Raw genomic sequence first — 24,225 nt, 5'->3', positions numbered from 1 at the left:
TCCACGGTTGTGGGTGCTCATCTTCTGCTGGACCCGAGGGGGAGACAAAGGCACAAGGTTCAGGCATCTCGAGGTTACTGAAGTCGGGGCCGGGTCTAATAGGTAGAGAAGCCCCTTTCCTTTATGATCAATCACCCAGAAGAGGGAAGGAGGGTAGGCACTAAAGGGCAGAGGCCACTGTAGGTAGGAACCTATCTGAAGGTGGGTTAAGGTGCAGCAGACGGCGAGGAGTGAGGGGAGGACTCTACCACAGTATGGAGAGGAGGAAACTAACCTACTGATGTGTACCTTTCCATCTGTAGGCCACTAGCAGCCAATTTTGGGCAAACTGGAATTAACCTGTCCTGTTAATGGAGATATTGATGTATCTGCACTGTGCATCATCTCTCCAGCTGGCCACTGGCCCTGTTAGGCACAGTTCTTCCTTCTTTCCCACTCATCTGGCAGCTGTACTCCAAGGTGGTAACTTGGAGTCACTGCCACCATCCTGCCTGAAGGTGCCATCCCAGATTATTAGCTTTTAAAAATGTATCCATGTCAGTACTAGGAACAGCCCCCAAGTAATCCCCTGGTCTACCCCCCTGCCTTCAGGGAGCTTAGGTAAACTCCCTTGTAACCCATATGCCCTCATGTCATGAGTAGCTGTAAGTGGACAGCAGCAGTAAGTTGTCTTTCTGTGTTCACATGTGCTCAATTTGTGAATGTCATCTCTGTTGTTTGATTTGTCATTCTTAACCTTTTTTCTTATTTCAAGCATTTTCCCATCTATAAAGGTTAGATGCCTTTTCACGATATTTTGAATGGAGGCTCAAATATTGACTTGAGTTCTTTTCTGAAGCCTGCTCCCTCAACAGGGCTTTGCTTTCCTGCCATAACTTGCGGAGCGTTCCAATGTAAACTGCGTCTGCTGGCTGGAGCTCTGGCCACCCACCACAACCTGCAGAAAATGAGGTTCTGGAAGGCATAGATCTCCAAGAACGGTGTAGAGAGTGCTGCCTCTGAGTTTTACCCTTGAATTAATGACCCACAAACCTGAATATAGCCTGAGCCTTCCCCACAGAAGGCCCACTCTACTATTCTGTTCAGTTTTGCAGAAGAATTCAGAAGATCAAATTTCTGGGCTCCTCTCTGATAGTAACCTTCCCTGCAAAGTGTGGGGAGATGCAAGTAGGTGGTAGGGGAGAGGGAAAGCATGTGAGAACAATGATCTCAAAAAAACAGAACAGTAGTTTTGTTGATTATTTCCTTCACTGTGCAGAAACTTTTTACCGTGATGAAGTCCCAATAGTTCCAATTTTTGCTTTTGTTTCCCTTGCCTCCAGCGACATATCTAATAAAAAGTTGTTCTGCCCAAGGTAAAAGAGGTTGCTGCCTGTGTTCTCCTCTAGGATTTTGATGGTTTCCTGTCTCACATTAGGTTTTTCATCCATCTTGAATGTACTTTTGTAAGAAAGTGGTTCAGTTTCATTCTTCTGCCTATCGTCCAGTTTTCCCAACACCATTTGTTGAAAAGACTGTCTTTTTTCCACTGGATATTCTTGCCTGCTTTGTCAAAGACTAGTTGACCATATAGTTGCGGGTCCATTTCTGGATTTTCTGTTCAGTTCCATTGATCTATGTGTCACTTTTTGTGCTGGTACCATACTGTCTTAATGACTACAGCTTTGTCATATAGTTTGAAAAACGGAATTGTGATGCCTCCAGTTTCACTTTTCTTTTTCAGGATTGCTTTGGCTTTCTAGCATCTTTTGTGGTTCCATACAAATTTTAGGATTGTTTGTTCTAGCTCTGTGAAAACTGCTGGTGGTATTTTGAAAGGGATTGCTTTGGGTAGTATAGACATTTTAGCAATATTTGTCCATCCAATCCAGGAGCATGGAATGTTTTTCCATTTCTTTGTGTCCTCTTCAGTTTCTTTCATAATTGTTCTATAGTTTTCAGAGTACGATCTTTTACCTCTTTGGTTGGGTTTATTCCTAGGTTTCTTTTGGATTTTGGTGCAGTTGTAAATGGGATCAATTCCTTGATTCCTTTTTCTGCTGCTTCATTATTGGTGTATAAAAATGCAACATATTTGAATGTATAAAGATGACGTGATATATATATACATTGGAATATTACTCAGCCATCAAAAGAATGAAATCTTGTCATTTGCAATGGCATGGATGGAGCTAGAGTGTATATGCTAAGGGAAATAAGTCAGAGAAAGACAAATAGCATATGATTTCACTCATATGGGATTTAAGAAACAAAACAGATGAACATATGAGAAGGTGAAAAAAGAGAGACAGAGGTAAGCAAACCATAAGAGACTCTTAATGATAGAGAACAAACTGAGGGTTGATGGAGGGAGGTGGGTGGGGAGATGCGTTAAGTGGGTGATGTATATTAGGGAGGGCACTTGTTGTAATGAGCACTGGGTGTCATATATGTTAGTGATGAATCATTGAATTCTCCTGAAACCCATATTACACTATACGTTAATTATCTAGAATTTAAATTAAAATTTGAAGGAAAAAAAAAAAAGAAACCAATCAATAGGACAGTATCTGAACAGTATCCTTGGTCTTTGGATTCTCAAAGCAATGAGAAAACACCCTTTCAGTGGATGAATGTGGAAAACATTATGAAATGTGACTCATGTAACCTTTCAAAAACTGGAACTGCCCTCAATTCTGAGTCCTATTCTCTGCCCTCTAGCTGTCCCTGCTCCCCCGTCTTTTCTTTTTAGGACTGGGACGCACAGACTCAGGTTCATTATAATGGTTGGTTCATGACACGTTGTCACCATTGATTCATACACTACCCAGTTCTATAACTTTGGTCATTTTCAATAACTTCCTTCTGTTAATGGGAAGTGGGCTGCTTCCAGATGTTTGTTCTTGCGTCTGCCTTCACGTCTCATTTGCACACACAGCGCCCAGAGCCCCAGCACCACACGACAGGGCTTTAGTGCGTCACACACCTGGACTTCAGGTCCCAGCGCTAGGGACGCAGCCCTGTTTCTTCCTGCGTATTTCCCAGCTACGACCTTCAGAAATCCTGCTGTCCTTAGAGGTGCTCCTTCTCTGTGCTCATTGAGCACAAAGCCTTCCACAGGACAAAGTGCAGTCTCACCCATGGCAGAGTCAAGGTGTGGAAGTGCACTAAGCATGATTGTACCCTTGAGAGGTTGGGACTTGGTTTTACATTCTTTGGGAAATTTTCAAAATCTTTGATGGTGATTCTAGCCACTGTATTTTTTTTCAGTGTCAGAAGCAAATGCCTAATTGAGGCCTGGCTCAGGAAGCTTTCCACTAGCTTCCCTAGGGAATACTCTGAACAATATAGTGGCTTAGTAGGTGTGGGTTTGTTTTTTTGTGTTGTGTTGTGTTGTGTTGTGTTGTTCTAGTGTTGTCCCAGTGCCCTTTAGTACAAGACCTTTTGGAACATGATGAGAAGACAGATGTCAGTTCAGTAATGTCATTTCTCGGTCCTTCGCTCACAAATGCAGCCAGACCCTTCTCAGAGGACGTGGCTGTCAAGCCAAGTGGTAGAACTAGTCACCTTCTAGTGGGTGCGGAGAGAGAGCGAACGCCGACAGGATAAATAGGACAAAGAAACAAATCACGCAGGTGTAGTCGACCCCAGGTCAGGAGCAGGCTGGGAGCAGGGAAGCCAGACACCCCCAGTGGGGAGCGTGCTCCTCCGTGGCCCCTTGGGAGCTGCCATGCAATTGCTCGGGAATCATTATCTCTGCCGGGCTTTTCATTGTTCACAGGGGCAGCTCCTGCCAACCAAGATCCTGTTTCTATTTTGTAAAAAGAGTGCCTGGAGCTCAGGAAAAGAAAGGCTCTGTGGAGAGGCCAGAAACATTAAAAGGAGGGGAAGAAAATGGATTCTGTCAAGTTGTTTGTACAGTTCCTCTCCTTTCTTCCTCATCTCTTCTTAAAATAATTGCTTTAGGACTATAATAGAATTGCCGTCAAACCAACCCTGAGAGTCGGTTACCTTGGATGGAGGCAAGTAAGTAAAAGTGCACCGACTGAGCCCACGGCGTGGGAATGAAAAGAAATATTGATCCAGAGCTGAGAGCCAGCTGGGAACAGGAAGAGGGCGAGAGATTTTGTTGTCGTTGATCAATAATATCTTGATGCTAAGTATTTATTCCAGTGTCAAAATGGATTACAGGAAAAACATTAGAATGCAGAGCTCTTCACTCTTACTCTTTCCTCCTCCTCCTCCTCTTCTAAGAAGGAAGACTTCTTCTATTCACAGCACATATGAAGGCTGTGCCAACGAGAACAACGGCCATAACAAAGTCTTACGTAGTACTTTCTATGTAATATTTAATTGCTAATTATTTCTTAGGAATGATGACCTGGATATATGGAAAGTTCCCTCTTTTTTTTAATTTTTTTCCAAAAGAAAGTATTTTCTGACCTACTTCAGTGTCATGGCTCCCGTGGCATAAATTTACTTGGCCATTAGTTTTTTGTTAGTCGTCTTTTTTTTTTTTTTTCCGAGTTCACATACTTTGACCCTTTTATAGACTCTCCATAGTCTTTCTCGTGTTTACCAGTTCAAACACTGAGGCCTTTGGTGGTTCTGACCAAACTGGGCATAATGAGAACGTTTGGAACAGGGCACTTCTGTTGTCCTTCTTTCTTGCTAGCAGTTGCCTTTCAGTAAGAACGGGCACAGGCGCCATGGTTCCCTTACCATTTTGTATCATTCACATAAATCTATTCGAGCGGGGATCAAACCACCTCATGAGGAGAGAACAAATACTGAATTAGATTTAGACAAGAGGGCAGGGGAGGGGAAGGAATTGGACAGAAGGTGACAGGTGGGAGTAAGAGATTGCAACATATTACTTTTGAATCACGTGAGTGTTATTACCTATTTAAATCAAAAGAAGTAAAATGAAATTTAGAAAAGAATAAGGAGGCAGCGGGCACTGGAAGCCGTTGTAAATGACTTTGAGGTCTTTGGTTATAGACATCATAAAAAAGGCCATTCCATTCAATTGACTGATATCCAGCTGACTGTTGAGATGCCCCCTGTGAGTGGCCAGGTTCTAATATGCTCTTTACTGTTTAACCATGTTCATACTGTTCATACATGTTCATACATGTTCATACTGCTCAGACTTCTTGGTATTCCCTATAGGCTTAAGCAATACCTATAATGCCACTATACCTACTGAATTTAGTCAAACACTTTCTTTAAACTTTTCAAGCTTATCTATTTTTGAGAGAGAGAGAGAGAGCATGAGTGAAGGAAGGGCAGAGACAGAGAGAAAAAGAGAGAATACCAAGCAGGCTCCACACTGTTTGCACTGAGCCCAGTGCTGGCCTCGAACTCATGAACTGTGAGATCGTGACCTGAGCCAAAACCAAGAGACTGACACTTAACAGACTGAGCAACCTAGGTGTCCTCCAAACACTTTGTAGGTGGAGTTTTATGAGAGTGGAAGCCAAGTTCAAAAAGTAAAATAGTTTTATAATCCCTGGCATATAAGAAAATTGAAGAAAACCAACCAAGCTCAACATTTTCTATTCAAAACACTACTTAGCTATGTGTTAAATTATAGTGCCACAATTCATTCACTTTCCATTTGCATCTGGTTCATCATTGCTGTAATTTTTAATGTTCTTAAACATTACCTGTTGAAGTTGTTAGAAATCCAGTAAGTGCCTTCACATACCCAATTAAATGCCCAATTACCAATTTTAGGCTCTTGACTTACATTTTGAAATGAGACGAACCTAGCCCTGCAGCTGAATTGTTAATGGATGGCAGATCTCAAGGGAAGTAAGATTTAAGTGTTCTCACTCAGAAACCATGTTCCCACGGTTCAAACAGAAACACCAGCACATCCTTAACTGCTTCTACATCAAACCTTGTATGCTGTCCCAAACCAGTGTGAGTTATAACTGCCGGTGTCCTTTCAAGAAGAGGAATAAAATTAAGGGCAAACTGGAGTCACTGGAACCTGGGCAGGGGCACTGGAATAATTTCCTTTTTAAGAAAATAATAGTGCCTTGTGTTAAGGCCAGGAAACAAGACCAGGAAGCTGGGAGTTAGGCTTTTGAATATAAATATGTATTTAACAAAATTACTTCCTAAACATGGAGTTTAAGCATAGAGGAGTATCCAGGATTTTTGGCCAGGAAATGGGTTGTCTTAAGATTCATCCCAGGTCAAGGTAATCTAAAAGAAATCAACTGCTCTCTGGGTGGTCTTATTTCTCTACTTGTAAACGGGCCCTTCCCAGTCAGTAAGGGCTTGTCTTTTTAGTTATGGAAGCACAGAGGATGGTTTGAGGCATAAATGAAATCTGCTTCTTGCTTCGATCCTTATAAGCCCTACCCATCCTTCCAGCTACCGCTCAGACGGCACTTTTCTTTCATAAAGAAGCTGTCCTGCATCTACCAAAAACCTGCCTCTCACTCCACTCCCTGCTCTGTTCAGTGTGTGTTCTTTGCCTCCTCCAGACACCTAACTATACACCTGCTGCTGGTAAGAAATACATGCTGTGATATTTATCATATCCTACCTTGTATTTTAGCGCCAGTGGCCTTGTCATTTCTGCACCAAAATGCAAACTTCCTAAGGAGCAGGACTGTACTTGACTCACCTTGTCCTTATTTCCACCCTCAACGCACCTCCCTTCCCCCCACCCTCACCCCTGGTGCATCACTTCTCCTTCATTGTGCACACATAATAAATATTTGTTGAATGAGTGTTGTTTGTGCCTTCAGATTTTTTCCAGAGGAATAGAATAGTCACACTGCTTTATGATCCAAGTGTTGGCAGTTTAAATTCTTAAGCAAAACAAAATTTACATAAACGTCTCATATTCAGCTATGATTCCCTCTAGGGGAATTTAGCAAAGTTATGAGCATAACATTTTGCCACTCCCAAAAGAATTCTTTTCTCCTACCGTGAAGCTCTCTGCCTGCCAAGAGACCTCCCCTTGCCACTCCTCACCCCAGCCTTTCATCAGCCCCGCAGAGGGACACAGCAGGGCTGACATTCTCTTTAATTAAGAATCTCAGAAGAGCGGCACCTGGGTGGCTCCGTCGGTTAGGTGTCTGACTCTTGATTTCAGCTCAGGTCATGATCTCAGGGTTCATGAGATCGAGTTCCATATGGCGCTCCATGCTGATAGCCCAGAGCCTGCTTGGGATTCTCTCCCTCCCTCTCTCTCTCTCTCACCCTGTGCATACAGTCATCCTCCCTCTCTTTTTCTTTCTCTCAAAAATAAATAAACTTAAAAAAAAAAATCTCAGAAGAGTCTAGGACAATGGGTAGACGGAACTTTGTGTGTTCAACATTTTAAAATGAATAGATTTGTTTTTAATTAAAAAAGATTTTTTTAATTTAAAAATATTTTTTAAAGGGGAGCCTAGGTGACTCAGTCGGTTAAGTGTCCAACTCTTGGTTTCGGCTCAGGTCATGATCTTGCGATTTGTGAGTTCAAGCCCCATCTCGGGCTCGGCGCCGACAGTGCGGAGCCTGCTTGGGATTCTCTCTCCCCCTCTCTCTCTGGCCCTCCCGTGCTCTTTCTCTCTCTGTCTCTCTTGAAATAAATAAACTTTTAAAAAATGAATAGATATTTTACATTTTCTGCTTTTATTCGGAAAGCTGGCCCTTACTATGTTTATCTATATAATGATTTTCTGTGTTTGTTTGTTATTAGAGACATCTAGACATCGTCATGCACAGCATACATTCCTGTGACACACGGAGCCATAGAATGGGCAAACGTGAAGGGGCTCATGACGTTCCTTTGGTCTAGCTGCATCCTAGAAATGACAAAATCGAGACGTAAGCAGTAACAGACCCTGTCTAAAGCACCCAGAGACAGGCAGAGTGGGCACAGGAGCCAGGGCTCCTGGACTCCCAGTCGAGGGCTGGCTGTCCCTCCCTAAGCTTCCCCCTCTTAGGGTCAGTTCCATGATTCATGGAGCTCCCGTGCAGTGCTGACAGACCCACGTTCCCTCCCCATGCGGAGCAGCCTTCTTCACAAAGGAGATCACTTAGTTTCTAGGCCACATCTGGAGTCTGTAATGCTGTTTAGTTCCAAGGTGGAGCAAGTAAAGAACTCCAGGGTGATTCAATACCAGGAACATTGGCCTCTGCTGGAGAGCCATTTTAATGAGCATGTCCTTCTGACAGGTGTCAGGAAGGAACATTTCCTCCCTCTCAGGAAATGGCTGGGTGAGCTGTGGTTCTTTTAAAGAGACCTTTCTAAGGCTCCAGCAAGGAACACGTTATGTATCCTCACATAAATTTCCTTTAACCTCGTCTCGGCAAACAACTTTTTTTTCTCATATCTGCAAAATAGCCATTTAATGAGCTTTACTTTTTCAATTAACGTGACCTTCCACCCATGACAGTGCATGAACCATAGCTTTCTGCTTGGTTTATATTTCGATGAACAAAGCTTGTTGACATTAGGAAGTAATTTGGGTTCCGGCTGTGCAAAGCCTTTCAAGCATGGTGGCCAAGATGACATGGATGGGATGGAGCCTCTGACATAATGTGGTATATACCCATGGGTGGAACCGGAGCACGGGGTTTTGAAGATCCTCTTTTGAACATGCCTTTCTTTTGAACCAGTAGTATAATTCCATTATAACACAAATCTGATATGAGACTCTAAACACTGGACACCAGAATCTGAGTTACTAATCCTCTCATCCCCTCTGGCATCGATTTGCACCCTGGAGCCTGCCTCCCTCAGGCCACTGGCCAGCGAATCTTCCTTGCACCCTCAAAAGGAGGAGCGAAGGAGTGAGCGTTTTACCAAGGAAAAAGCAAGGGGCGGGGGGAATCCTCTTTCTGTCTTACAAATTGCCATTACTTAAGATGAAAAACTCCCATCTGCAGGGCCCACGCTATGCTAATTTCAGTTTGTGACCCTACCAGTGCTTCCCTTGTGTCATTTGTAAAGTAGCAGACTTGACAGAGATCTTCGGCACCTCGGTATCCGCGAGAATAGACCCCCTCCGCTCTCTGAGACGGATGCGGGGGTCTGCGGATTGCTGGGCACGTTGTCTTGGGAACAGTGTACACAGGAGTGCAGGTAGATATAACTGTGGCCTTATGTGGATACAGACACTGCCCTTAGGAATTCTTCTCCCTCACCCTCATATTTCTATCGGAGAAGGAGATGGAATTTCATCTACAAAATGAACCTCCTTGCAAAAGAGGAGGGAGGAGGCAGAGAGTTGATGGTTGTGGTCCCTCACAAAGGAGGAGAACCAAACGTGGCATGCGGAAGGCAGTGACCTCTCCTGTACCTCCTTCTCGGGGTCACCGCAGTGGCTCACGTGCAGACGTGGAGGTCACTGTTGCCATTTGTTCATTGCATCAGAATCCCGAACCAATCGTACCGTGGCCATTTCCACCAATGCTGTCTCTCCTCTGGAAATGTGGCCTTTTCACCTTTCATTCTTGTACCTGAGAGAGTGACTGTCTTCAGTATGTCAGCCTCCTCTCTGAGGGATCCTGTTTCTTTTCTTTTTTTAAAGTTTCCCTTTAGAACTTGCCCCCTCTGAAAACTGTCCTGCCTCTTCTGACCTGTTTAACCCCTCCATTCGCACTGAAATATAATTACCATCTCTTGCTTGATTTTTTTTTTCTTGTAAATGTTACCTGAAAACCCTTGAGAAGCAGGAACTATATCCCATTTTGCCTAGAGTGCCAAAAAATTAAGAAATAAATAAGAGCCTCCTGTAATATTATCAGGGAATACATTTTCACTTGAGGAAGCCTCCTGCGTTCTGAAATGAGAATATTTGATAATTCATCCTAAGTTTGGCAACAGCTTCCCTTTGCACTTCTGATGGTGGGGAAATGCTTCCCAGGCAAGTGAAGAGAGTGCTAAGATAGGTACAAAAAGGGTATATATACTTTGTTAAACTAAAAACAACAACAACAACAACAAATCCCCTGCAGTTTAGGACTAATCATTGGCTTGTAAACAGCATATTTCCTTTGTGTTCCTGAAATACATACAGTATGGCAGAGTCCTAAAATCAGTGTTAAAGAGAAATACCCTAGACATTTTAGGAAAGGGTGGGAACATGGGCTGGGCTGCCAAGGAAATTCTTGTGGCAGAGGAAGGATCTGGAGTTGGCCCATGAAGGGTGAGCACAACTTAGATGTGCAGGAGGTAGCATCCCAGGCTGAGAAGTCCCAGGGACCAGAGGCACACAGACAGGACAGGCTAGGACACGTGCACGACCCAGGGAGGAGCCCGGCACTTTGGGATGCAGAGTCTCTGGTGGGGGCAGTCTGGGAAGTATGGAGCAGAAAGTAAGATTGGAGAGGTGGGGACGAGCCGGGCAGCTAGTGCCCAGGGACACTTGTGATCCATTGTATTGTAAATTACTTAAGGAATCAAACGCTTATGTTTCTAAAAATAAGTTTTGTAACTTAGACTTGAATGATCAGGGTTTCTGTGTTACCCATCAGGATGACATCTGCTGTGTGTGACAAGATGACTGACAGCAGTGGGAAGGATTTGTACCCAGAGCCATGTGCACAGATTTCTTTCTAACTGTGAGGATCTACAGACAATGGCCTGGCGTCAAGAGGGCAGCCTTTGTAATCTATCTGGGGTGGACACAGGCTTCTCCCTGTAGAACTGTCAGTGACATCATTGACCTCCTTAGTGGAGGAAACGCATAGGAAAGAAGCATTAATTCTATCCTTGTAATAATATCAGACCCTAAAGTGGCCTCTGTGATGTGTGTTAGTCACTTCCTGAAAGTCTGCTTATAATTGGCACAGGTTTGCCAGTGCTTGTGGTTTTTGCGATGGCTTGTGTGGTCTGTGCTACACAAGTGTCTCGGAACTCCAAAATGTGTGTGCTCAGCATCGTACGTTATCAGCGACTGCAGATACAACCTCACGGCAGCAGAGAGGTCCAGGGGTCGGTGGCTTTGTTGATAGACTAAAATTTGAGTTTGAAGCAGTGAATCTTTGAGGGAATCTTGGCATAGTTTCGTGTCTCTGTTTATTTCCTATTGCTGGTTCCTGGAGAGATTTCCTTCTTCACACATGTGCCAGTACCCCTTGGTGCTACGGTCTACTGGAGGCTCAGCAAAGGCTAATTAAGGAACAGATCTGTTGGCCACAGGGATCTTGGCCTGCGGAGTCAGGTGGAGAAAAATTGGTACAAATTTGTATCTGGTCTCAGAAGTCCGATGAGGATGACTCGGAACTTTATTTCAGTTAGCCATTGATGGAACAAGGAAGAAGCACCAGATGCCACGCCTGCATTACCTCACTCGTTCCAGAGAGGCAGCTCCTTAGGAAGTTAGAGCCTCCTAAGAGCAAGATGCTTCTTTTGAGTCCATGGTCCTTGGCACTGATGTTTGAGTGGACTAGAATTTCGGTTCTGGGAAGACATCGGAGTCTCTCGGTTAGCGATGTTAACACTCGGAGAATGTGACCCGGTCTCATCACACACTGTCCAGGCGTCTTCCAGCGGTGAGCCTTGGCTGGAAAGCCACAGCATAGCGCAGCGGCCGGCACACTGACGATGAGAACTTGTATCATTTGCTTCCGCAGATGGTTAATATTCAGCTGGCTGCCGCATTGGGGGGGGGGGAGGTTCTGGTGACCTTTGGACCCCTTGCATCATCATCTGGCACATTCCAGGTATACACTTTGAGGGAACAAGACCTACAGCACATACTCGTCCTCTCCGTGGCAGTTCTGCAAACCATGGCCAACTGCCCATTACACCTACACTGTTTGATAGACTTCATGCAAAGCCTTTCATTTTGTGTCTTTTTATTTCCAGTGCCATACTCCCACACTCAACCACCCCATGTTCCAATGTTCACAGCATTCATTCAACACGCATTCAGTATCGATGCCAACTGCACACAAGGAATGCTGCTAGATGCTTCACTGCACTTTAGTTAGGAGTGGGGGCTGGAAAGGGATAGATGCAAAAGCCTTGCCTGTACAGTATAAAGTTCTCTGGTGAGGGCAGGAAATAGCTTCTCTCCCTCACAGTGCTCAAAGGGGGCTTGTACACCTGCCATATGGAAACGGTGACGGGAAGAACGTAAGTAGGCGAAATACTGGTGTGGCTTGTAGAAAGAATATAAGTTTAGAATGTCAATTAAAGTTTTTCTCTAACCTCTTTGAGAATGTGGTCAAAGAGCGGTTCCATAAATACTCACAGTAGATAGTAAGGTGACCATAAGCGTGCAGCATCAGTGTTTTCAAAAATACTGGCATACCCAAATAGGAATCCAGATCAGTCCAATGCTGGATGTGAGCTTGTTGCATTGTCCTCGCCTTTTAAAATTGCTCTACTTAGGGGACGCCTGGGTGGCTCAGTCCGTTAAGCGTCCAACTCTTGGTCGCAGCGCAGGTCTTGATCTCAGGGTCATGAATTCAAGCCCCGCGTGGGGCTTCGTGTTGTGCGTGACGCCTACTTTAAAAAATGTTTAAAAATAAACTATTCTATTTAGATCTGGCTCCGTGTCTAAAAGGGAACATGAGGAATTCAGCTGGGCTCTGTAGGGGCCCACAGGAGGTGGTGATTGAAAAAGAAGACCCATCTGGGAAGACTGGGGGAACTGGCAAGGATTTAACTAGGAGAAAACTGGAGACCAATTAAATGACTTTCAAGAATATGAAATGCAAATGGCTTTAACCATAACCCCAAAGGAGAGCTTCTCATCATGAAGCTCTTTATTAGGATGAATTGTAAATTATTATTGTGGAGGTAAAAGAAGTTAGAAAAAGAATATACGTAAGGAGCTGAGAAGGTAGCGTGCCAAAAGGCAAGACACAGGTGGAGAAGAAACCTCTGGGAGACATTTTCCAACTCTGCAATTCTGTATTATCTTGACTACATAGGCAGAAGTGCAGACCACACATATAAGATTGGTTAAGTGAGCTTCAGTTATGTCAAACTGGTGTGATGTACTGAACAGAACTTGTACATTGAAAGAGTGCAAAACATTGCTTTTGAACGAATCAATGAAGTTATAATTTTAAGTATTTTGTTGCTCTAAGGAATTTATGTATTTTGCCCCTTGTTGTAAGTGCTAAGTTTGGTTTTAAAGCTCGTAGGTTACTTGCAATGAAAAATTGGTGATTTCTGCCCCAAATTTCAGTCAAAATAGACTGACGTTCTGAAGTTTTGATACATTAATTTCATGCAAAGGGCTTCAGAATTCAGAGTTTGCGGGTCCATTTAGTAGCACGCATGATTCTTCAGTAATATATTCTCTGCCTGAGAAAGATACCATATGTTTTCACTCATATGTGGATGTTGAGAAACTTAACAGAAGACCATGGTGGAGGGGAAGGGAAAAAAAAAAGTTAAAAACAGAGAAGGAGGGAGGCAGACCATAAGAGACTCTTAAGGACTGAGAACAAACTAAGGGTAGATGGGGCGGTGGAGGAGAGGGGAAAGTGGGTGATGGGAAGGGAGGAGGGCACTTGTTGGGATGAGCACTGGGTGCTGTATGGAAACCAATTTGACAATAAATTATATTTTAATATAAATAAATAAAATTAAAAATGTATTCTCTGCCTAACGTAAACCATATCTATAATTCTTGTTCTTGCTTATATATATATATATATATATATATATATATATATACACACACACATATAAATATAAATATAAATATAAATATATGTGTGTGTGTATATATATATAATGCCTTCTTTCCTTTCACAGTGGAGGCCACACAGTGACATTCAGTACAATGGAGAAACTGCACTCCATTGGGTATATACATGGAAGGTGGGTAAGCGCTCATCTCTGTCCCTCAGCCACAGGGGAACAGAGTTCAGCGACCACAGTCAGCATTTGCTGAGGGCAGCACCTCCTCTCTTTGGCCCAGTATGGTGACTGCCCTCTGATTTAGATCGGCCTTATCAGAATAGCCTGTGGTCTAGGCTGTTAAGTCTGAAGGAGAGGAAAGATACCCTGGCACCAACAAGTAGAGGCCTGCAGACAGGACCGGCTGACAGACAGGACCGGCTGAGTTTTGAGAAGAGCTAATGTATCAATAGTTAGTTGTGCCTCATCTCCTCAAGACAGTTTATCCTCCAATTATTCTCCAATTTATGTGGAAATTGCCAGTGGGGAATTGGGGAGAGAAATCTGAGCCTCTCACCACGCATTCAGCACCAGAGGGTCAGGTATTTCTCTCCTTTTGTTCTGAATCTTCATCAAGGCCGGCTGTTGAAAGATCCTCGGGGATTTTTCTTCGGAAGGAATCATTTAACACAAGTGGTCTCATTTATTTCAGAAATGATTCCTAGGCTGTCCATAAATACTAATGAGGTGCATAACAATGTGTTCCATCTCGGAATCTGCAGCAGAAGTCACGGAGGTGCTGTGCTGGCTGTCCGTGTAGGAGAAGCAGCTCTTTACCGCATGTCAGAATCGGTAGTCAGGTGTGCCTGTTCTTCTTTTCTTTTCCCCCGCCCCCACTGCCTTAAATGACCCCAGAGAAAAAAAGAAAAACAGACATGGCCAAAAAGAGAGTCGATGGGTGATACATTGCTAACCACAGTCATCAATATGTACAGCAAATCCTTAATCATTTCTGATGAGAATGAAGAAATTTCACGTGATGCATATTTGAGTTAGGACTCTGGGTAGGGTACCCTACCAGGTGCCCTCAAGTACACAAAGACCTAATCTTTTATTCTCGGGTTAGTTAAAATCTGGGAGCTGAGATCACACCTACAGATAAATACAAATATCTTTATTCCAACCTGTATGAAGTGTGATGTTCAATGAACAGTGGCCTACAGTACACTATGCATTAGGGTATGAAGATGACTGAGAGTTGGTGACTGACCTTGAGGTTGTTCTCTGGGCGGGAGGTCAACAGCTACGGAGAGTAGGACAGACTGTCTCCTTTTTCTGTGTCTCCACTGCTGCCATCTGGTCTAAGCCACCATCACCTCTCCTGGCCTACTGGGGTAGAAGTTTCTAAGTGACTTCCCTGCCTACACACACTCCTGCAGGACCTATTTGCCGGATAGCAGCAGTTGGCCAACATGTTTTTTAATGTAAATGAGAACCCATTAGGCCTCTGTTTAATGCTTCCCAAGCCTTTTACACCAGGACCTTCGTGAGCTAGCACTTGATCGCACCCGTGACCTCACTCATTCTTTCTTTTCCTCGATATTTTGCTGTCCTTGCCTCTTCTGTCTCTTCCTTGGGCATGTCAAGCACTTTTCCACCTCTGGGCTTTGCCACTAACTTTTGTGCCATTGGGTTTCATAGTTTGGAGATGTTTTCATTTTCATGGGGCAGTTTCTGGAGCGTGGTCAGGTCAGGGGGGAGTAATGGGTTAAGCAGTGAGCGGGTAGCAAAGCACACGTAATTTTCCTCTCACCACCACATTTTTCACGAGGATGGATAGGGCTTGAGGACAGGCCTTGTTAATAGAAGAGTCTCACGTGGAAAGAAAACATTAAGCATGTTCACAGGCAGAGTGGAAGAAGTCTGGAAATACGAAGATGGAAAGCTTTAACCAAGAGGAGGAGTAACTGGAGTGTTTCCAGAAGAGATGGGCAAGAAGAGAACCATGAACCCAACTGGAGAATTTTATAAATAGGGTATACTTTCAAAAAACGGGGTAGGTTTCGTGCTCGCTTCGGCAGCACATATACTAAAAAACGGGGTAGGTTTTTATAAAAGCCAGTGTCAGAACTGCAGTGAATAAATGCATTTTCTGTCATGGACTGAATATCCTACCCCTCACCCCCAGATTCATATGTTGAAATCTTAAACCCCATGGGATGGTATTAGGAGGTGGGGCCTTTGAGGGGTGATTAGATCATGAGTGTGGAGCCCTCATAAATAAGATTAATGCCCTTTATTTAAAAAAAAAAATCTCAGGAAGCTCCTTTGCCCCTTCTTCCATGTGAGGGCACAGTGAGAAGACAACTGTGAAGCAGGAAATAGGATCTCACCAGACACTGAATCTGCCGGCACCTTGATCTTGGACTTCCCAGCCTCCAGAACAGCGGGAAGTAAATTTCTGTTGTTTATAAGCCCCCCAGTCTGTGGTCCTTCGTTATTGTAGCCCAAACAGACTAAGACAGCTTCCAAGTTTGCACATTCTTTCTGTGTGGAGAATATACCGGGTGGTTATTCTGTTACCGGCAGTAACCTTGGAGTGAACTGGGTGGGGCAAGTGCTGAGAGATGCCTATCAGGGTTGGCGATTTCAAATGCGTACCGATTCTCAAACCCTGCCATTGTCATCATCATCATTAGTTTGCATTTGTTAAGGTATAACTTATATATTGTAAGTTATACACATCTTAAGTGTACAATTCAGTGGGGTTTTTTTTTTACATGCATAGAAACCAGGTCACCATCATCCATATCAACATAGAACTTTCCCAGCATCCCAGGAGGCTCCCGCCTACCTCCGTCAAAGGTAACCTCTATTTTGACCACAAATGCTGTAGATCAGCTTGTGAATTTTTTAACAGCTTTATTTCATTGAGGTATCACTGACATGCAGGAAACTTTACATATTTGAGTGGCACAGTTGGTAAGTTTTTACATATATATACCCATGAAATCACCACAACCAAAGTAATGAACCTACCATCCCCAAAAGTTCCCTCACAGCCCTTTGTAATCTCTCTCTGGCCCCCAACATTCCCATCCTCCGTGTCTGCGTGCACGCACTAATTTGCTTTCTGTCCTACGCATGAGTTTACATCTCCTAGAAATTTATGTAAGTGCCAACGTATAGTATGTACTCTTTTTTGGTCTGCCTTTCACTCAGCATAATAATTTTGAGATGGACCTTCGGGTTGTTACCAGTTTTTGCCTCTTACCAGTAAAGCTGCTGTGAATATTTGTGCACAAACGAATACATGGTAGGGGTCAGTCTTTGTAATGTTAGCCTTTCTGAGAGCTGTGTCAGGATACCTCATAATGGTTTCAGTCTCCCATTTCCCTGATGACTAATAGCATTGAGCATCTTTTCATGTGTGTGTTTTTTCCCATCCACATCTTCTTTAATGAAGTGTTCAAATCTTCTACACTTTTTTTTTAAGAAAACTAGGTGTTTTCTTGAGTTTTAAGAGTTTTAAAAATATAAAGTGATGAAAATAGAAGTCCTTTTTCAGATGGAGATTTGCAAATATTTCCTCCCAGTTTGTGCCCGTCTTTTCATGCTCTTGAAGAGCAGAAGTCTTAAATTTTGGTCCTACCTAATTTGTTCTTTCATGAATTGTGCTTTTAGTGCCATAGCTAAGATGCCTTGCCTAACCCAAGGTCACAAAGATTTTCTTTTGTGTTTCCTTCTAAAAGTTTTATAGTTGTAAGTTTTTACATGTAGGTCTGTGCTCCACTTTGACGTACTTTTATATATGGTACAAAGTAGGAGCCGAAGTTCCATTTTTTAGCCTGTGGATGTCCGTTTGTTCCAGAAATATTTGTTGAAGTTACTTTTCTCTCTCCAGTGCCTTGCCTTTGTACTTTTTGTGAAAATCAATTACCCATTCATGCAGGTCTTTTTCTGAGCTCTCTGTCTTGACACCAGTCTCAGGATGTCTGGATTAGTTAATCCAATAATGAGTCTTATGATCAGGTAGTGTAAGTTCTCCACAACTTTGTTCTCTTTTTTCCACTCAGAGTGATTTTCACTCTTTTCGATCACTTTTCCAGTCTGGTTGGTAGAAACAGGCAGGAAACTCTTCCCAAAGCCTATTTGAGCTGGGGCACTCTTTCCTGGATTCACTTTGAATGGTTCCTTCTCTGGCCTCCAGTCATTTCCTTACATGCACGTTGGAAGACATACTCAGCTAACTACTCAAGGCCGAATCTCTGCCGATCTCTAGCGTCCTTTTTGCATGTAATTCTCTATTCTTCATTACTCTGTCCTGAGAATTTTAGCCCTTTGGTCTCTCCAGACTCTCAGCACTGTCACTCAACTCACAGAATCTGCCAGTCTCTGCCTAGGCTCCTCCCCCTTGCACCACAACCTGGAAGAAACTCGCAAAGCAATAAACTAGGGTGATCGTGAGGCTCACTTCATTCATTTCCCGTCTCTCAAGGATCACTGTCTTTCATTGTGACACTCATTTTGTCTATTTGGACAGAGTGCCACTCGTTTCTGCTGTGTAGACACAGGAGTAGAATTTCTGGGTCATAGAATATTGCATGTTTAGTGTTAGTGTGTACTGCCGAGAGTTTGCCAAAATACATTCAGTTCATTTTAACTGTAGATCATTTCCACTAATGCAAAATGACATTCGTTTTACCCAGAACATGTAGATTTTATTCCTCCATTTAACACAGTAAAGAGTGAAGGGGGCAAGTTCTTAGTGACATCATTCACTTTTTTTTAGATGTTCAGTGATGCACACCCTCATTTAAAATGTATTATTAAAAGTATCAGGTAAATAGTGGTGGTGGTGTAGAGGAAGGAAAACAGAGCAGGTAAGTCTGTCTTTGCCTGACTGACAGTTGTAATTATATTTGGCAGCCTGTGTTGGCTAAGTGATAACAGCTTTGATTTTTCCAAACACCTAGTGATATTATATGTTTAGTACCTGATCCATTAGAAAATTCTCTGTTACTCTGCCTCCTTCAAGGCAGACAGAAATTCTCATTTGTGGGAGAGTAGCCTTCTCACATCGAAGGTGATCCCTATCTGCATAACATCATTCCATGGTTCTTTTAGACTGACTACTCATATTGAAGGACTGTGCCCAGCAGTGGGTGCACAGTGTCAGGGACCATGGCACCAGGCCCTTCCCTCATATAATGGTGAGTGAGCTGCTCAGGGGCAGGGACGTAAAGGCTGCAGAAATGTCTCCCTCCTTCCTCACTGGAAGGAGGGTCTTTAGCAACCCTCCTTGCAAGGAAATAAGTATTGAATTTCTACCAGGTATGACATTTCCCTGCAGAGAGTTGCTACATGGCTTGCACTTTTCAGTATATAATGGAAAATGGCAGGGAAAGCGTAACATTAAAGGAATCTCTGTTTCAAGTTTTTATTCCCAGCCCATGAGCTTCTTGTGGAGTAATTAAATTCGTTCTTGAGTCAGGTGCTGCTCCTTTGATGCCTTTGTCTTCAGAGCCTCTGTTTGGAAATCCTTCCTAAGAATAGATCAAAAATGAGGTTTGCATCTGTTTCCAGAATGGAGGAAGTAAGAACAGAATAAGACTGTTGTTGCACTGCATGGTATAGGGCAAGGGGTTGGATTTTTTAATCTCTTCAGAACCACCACGGTTCTCACTGCTGTAAGCATCTGTGTTCTTGGCTTGGGCCTGTTTGTTTCATAGTTACACTACATAAGTCAGACGTGCTATATACCCTTTCCACATAAGGCATGAAGTTGCAGTAACTAATACCAGCCGGGTTGTATAATTCATTGCATGTTTACCCTTTACCCAAAATGCATGCAAATTGATTTCCTCCTCAAGTCTATGGAGAATAGTCTCAGGAAGCTAAAAAATCAGGCACAATGGGAAATCTTGGATTGCTGAATCTCCAGCCCAAAATTGTGTTTTCAGGGAGGCTGAAGCAAACAGAATTGCTCATAAGAGATGCTGCTAGAATAAGGATTGAAGGAAAAGAGATTTCCTAAGAAGTTCTCCCCCACAATTTATCTCCTTCCAGTGTCCTGATATTTCTGTTTCTTGGTTTTTACCATTCTCTCCATTCTCCCTAGTCCTCAGGATTCTCCTCTTTTCTAGTAAGAAAACAGTTCAAATCCCTTAAAACTGCGGTTTGATCTTGAAACAGAACATTTGAACCTGAAATACATTTGTGGTTTAGTCGTGGTTTCTGGGCTTAGGAACCGTTCCTCCTTTTGTTGAGGATCCATCCGTTTGTTCACTCCTTCATTTATGCATGCTTCCATAAATTAGCACTTTGTATGTCAATTTGTAATACAGAAGACATCATGGTGCCAGTGTGGAGGGGACAGTACTGGTCTTGCAGTGGGGAACTCAAGCCTTATGGGGATTAAGCTTTCTGATTCCAAGCTAAAGGTGTAACAACCTAGGACTACCTGCGGTGCACCTCCACCTGTCGTTGACCTGAAAAGTAGAATAGCCTTTCCAAATAAAAATCTACATGTTTTTACAAGTAAAAAAACCAAAATGATGAGCAGGGTAAAGAAGATTAAAATTAGAAGGGACTAGGTTTTAGAAATACTAATGAGGTCTCATACTGATATGTGACATTGAAGTTGCGTGTTCCAAAAGTTAGCCCATCTGCTCGTTGGTAGTTTGGAAATATTGAAACCAGGTAGTACTTCCCTGCAGAGTTGGTGTAGGGGGGTTGCTTGCTCTATTAATGTGTAAGTTGTTAGCTACTCTCCATATGGTGCTGTAACCTTCCTGAGGGATGCTTGATGCAAGATGTTTCTTATTCTCCTCCTTCTACTGAAGGGTTTCTCCAAATTCCTGTGCAAGAAAAGTTTCCCATGTAAACAGTTCCTTTTTCAGTATCCCTTTGGAAAAATTTCCTAGGCTTTCAATCACCTCTTCCTTCTCCAGTTCGGAGGGGAGAATGTGATGTAAGGCACAGGCCTTGGAACTAGTGATACCAAATAAGGAATCTTTTGTGTGGAAAACTTCTTCTTTCTTTGTGATTATCGCTACTAGAGACTAAGGAAGTCTGCCTTTAAGAACAAACCTCAGAGCTCAGTGTACTGATTCTCCCTTCCCCTCCCCTCCCCTTTAGGGTTAGTGGAGCAGGACTGTTAAAAACCATCCATCCCTACGTGCTTTCCCAGGGCTTGGTGCTGAAGACTGAATGCCACTGTTTTTGTTGCAGTTGTCACTTGGATTAAAAGTGTCTCCTAAAAACATGCAGATTCACGAAGACCTTCTCAGGCCTGTTTGGATCCTATCAGGAATCTGGCCAGAGGGCCCCAAGGACCTGGGATAGGGAGGAGAGGGATAGGGCCCCAAAGACAAACTTGGCCATTTCATGAGTTGGTCTGGTCAGAGCCTGTTGATTCTGAACATTTACTACGTCCCAAATGATAACGCGCTTTGAAAAATACTTGGGAAGCCAACGATCAGCCCTGTGTGGAGCGCGCCATGCTCCATTTCCCCCTAACTGTAGCAGCGATGATGTTCCCCTGTTCTGAAAACATTTGAGGTAACAATCTTCATATTCTTGCTCCTAAGCTTTGTAAACACTCAGCTGTCTCACCAGATAAAGTTGCTGACGCAGCCTCAGACCTGATACTTATTTGCCCACAGTTACTGCAAAATCCACCTCGAATCATCAGACATTAGAGTATTGGGAGAGCATTAAGGAAACTAGTTGCAAATAATCATTTCTCACCTCAGTCTGTTAGCCCATTTCTTTACCACATCAGCCTCCAGAAGGTGTGCTCAATCTTGCTTTTACTTCCTGAACCACATTTCACAGGATTTCTGTCTCTTTTTTTTCCCCTCTTTCATGTCAGCCACCTCTGACAAAGAGCAGCCCTGCTAAGATTCTATGTGGATATCCCTTTTATTCCTTACTCGAAATTGTTTCTCATCAACGGTTTTGTTGAAATCAAAATGTCTGGCCATTAGACCACAGCAGAGCAGAGAGCTAAGGCATACCACAAAGCACTGACCTTCACTTAATGGTAAAGTCATGGTAGGAGGCAGCATGATGAAACTAAGGTATTTTAGGCACCTCGTTATGGTAAACTCTGCAGTTTAGCTACCTAGCCTCAATGTCAAACTATATTATAGATAGATGTATCTTCAGCGTCTTCTTTTTCATAGAAATGGCCACGTAAAATTATAAGGTGATTCAGTTTGAGTTTAATGTGTATAAGAAATGTTTGTGCACAAGTTAGGAAAAACCACCTATGAACATGAAATGGTAGCAGATCTAGAGGTGACGAGTAATAATTTTGTTGATATGATGATTATTTGTTTCCTTTAAATTAATTTTTTTTGTTGGTTTTTTTTTTTTAATGTTTATTTTTGAGACAGAGAGAGACAGAGCATGAACGGGGAAGGGTCAGAGAGAGAGGGAGACACAGAATCCAAAACAGGTTCCAGGCTCTGAGCTGTCAGCACAGAGCCCAACGTGGGGCTCGAACTCACGAACCGTGAGATCATAACCTGAGCCGAAGTCAGACGCTTAACCGACTGAGCCACCCAGCCGCCCCATAAATTAATGTTTCAAGACCGACGCTAGATATTTTGTATCTTAAAAACAAAATTGATTTTCCTGTTTGGACTGACTGAGAAGTGATGCGGTATGAATAACGAGATTGTAAGGGAAAGATGTAACTCCTTAGAAAGTCTTTCAACCATTGGACCTTGAAATGAAGGATCAGCCTGTTAATCACTGGCAGACCGTGCATCATCTGCTGTTTTGCATAAAAAGCAAGTAACTTGCAATTCTGTCTTTCCTTTCCTCATCAGTCTTTGTCCCTACCTCCACCAATTCCTGACTTAACCCTAAGACCAGATTTTATCTAAGAAAGTGCTTTGCTATTGGCAAATAAATAGAATTTTCTGATTGGGCAGAAGCAAGGCTGGGTGGTTTCTACTCTCTGACTGTAGCTAAGCATCTTATTTTATATTTGTACCATCTTTCATGGAAGGGCCATTCTCTAAAAGACCTTTTTTCAGCCAGTTAGCTCATGAGAGAGAGAGACTTCACCACTTGAGTGGTGATGGTAATGATGTTACAGGCATAATAGTTTCTATCACTAGTGTTTTTTAGTTTAGTTTTGTTCTTTTTATAATGTTTATTTTTGAGAGAGTGAGACCAAGCACAAGCAGGGGAGGGGCAGAGAGAGAGGGAGACATAGAATCCAAAGCAGGCTTCAGGCTCCAAGCTGTCAGCACAAATGCAGGGCTTGAACCCATGAACTGTGAGATCATGACCTGAGCCAAAGTTGGACGCTTAACTGACTGAGCCACCCAAGCATCCCTATCACTGCTTCTTAACTACAGCTGAGATGTAAATAAAGTTTACATGAAGGCTAATGAAGAGATGTGCCCCCATGAGAACCACATTCTTTTTATCTGAGCTGGTAGCAGAAGGACTTGAGTTTGGTTGGCCCCATGCTTCTATTTTTCTCTGTCACCAGTAGAAAGCAGTGGGTGACAGGAGTGGGAGGGAGTGAAAAAGCAGCATTAGGCCTGGATAACTCCAAAGCGTGGGGAACATCTATGTTCTGATTGTCTTTAACACCTGTCTACACTCGCTAATCACCATTTTACCTTAGAGTGGACCTCAAATGCCAGAGCTTCCCCTGACAACTCTCTAAGTTGAAATTAATAGCATTTATGTTTTAATTGTATTTTTTACATTATTTTCTATTTAACGTAGGCAGAGCTATGTACCTATTTACGGCTTTCATGTATTTTGTTTCTCATTAACTTATTCAAGGAAAAAGCCGTTTATCTAAAGGGAGATGTTAAGGAAATAACAGTTCAGAATACTGTCAAAATCACAACAGTAGTATCCTTATTAGAACAAAAAATCCAGTTAGGCCTTACCTTAATGAGCATCCCACATGCAATAAAATGTGGCATTTGACATTGCAGCAAAAGGCTACAGTGGAAAGAGCAGTGGACCCTAAGCTTATTGTGCAAGTTGCAGTCTTCCCATTGGTTAACAGTATTACTTTGGCAAGTCAGTGCTTTCCCTGCCTCAGTTTCCTTGTCTATAAATACAATGGGTGATAATACAGTAACCCTGCCTCTGTCACAGAACTGTCGTCAAGCACAAGAGAAAAAACCAGAGGCTGTATTTAAAAAAGAGTTTTAGAAATTGTAATTGCTGGGAAAAATGTCACTTGTGATTATGTCAATTCATAGGATCCTACCTCACAAACCACAAAGATCCATGTGGGGATGTATCCACCTCTTACATGTTTTAGGACCAGATGCACATCATAGCAGCCTGGTTTTTATGCTTTACAAATATGCCAGAGAGGCAAATTTTGAGTATTTTATCCAGGTTCAAAGTGAACCTGTTTTGCAGTGAACAGAGTTCAGTGACAGAAATAACATGGCGAGGGAGCCTACACAGATCAACGATCACACAAGTTTTCTCTATGGAGTTGACATGTAAGCTGAAATCCAAATGGCAAACAAGAGACAACCATTAAAAAAAAAAAAAAGGGGGCGCCTGGGTGGCGCAGTCGGTTAAGCGTCCGACTTCAGCCAGGTCACGATCTCGCGGTCCGTGAGTTCGAGCCCCGCGTCAGGCTCTGG

The 24,225-nt window shown here is 43.1% G+C and overlaps 1 protein-coding gene across 5 annotated transcripts in view; it reads left to right on the top strand.

Annotated features, from left to right (window-relative positions):
• Positions 1-24,225, top strand: part of STXBP6 (syntaxin binding protein 6) — a 250,429-nt gene that overhangs the window by 169,674 nt on the left and 56,530 nt on the right. The window contains exon 1 of one of the 5 annotated variants that reach the window (XM_045059741.1): positions 12,055-12,076. The exons of the other annotated variants lie outside the window; for them this stretch is intronic. The gene's annotated coding sequence lies outside the window, so the exon portion shown is untranslated. Of the gene's footprint in view, positions 1-12,054; positions 12,077-24,225 lie in introns of those variants that run through there. 5 annotated transcript variants of the gene reach the window in all.

Source organism: Felis catus, chromosome B3 (genome assembly GCF_018350175.1).
Source record: "Felis catus isolate Fca126 chromosome B3, F.catus_Fca126_mat1.0, whole genome shotgun sequence".
Lineage (NCBI taxonomy): Eukaryota > Metazoa > Chordata > Mammalia > Carnivora > Felidae > Felis > Felis catus.
The sequence above is the reverse complement of the archived record's forward strand: the minus strand, read 5'-3'. Positions and strand labels throughout refer to the sequence as shown.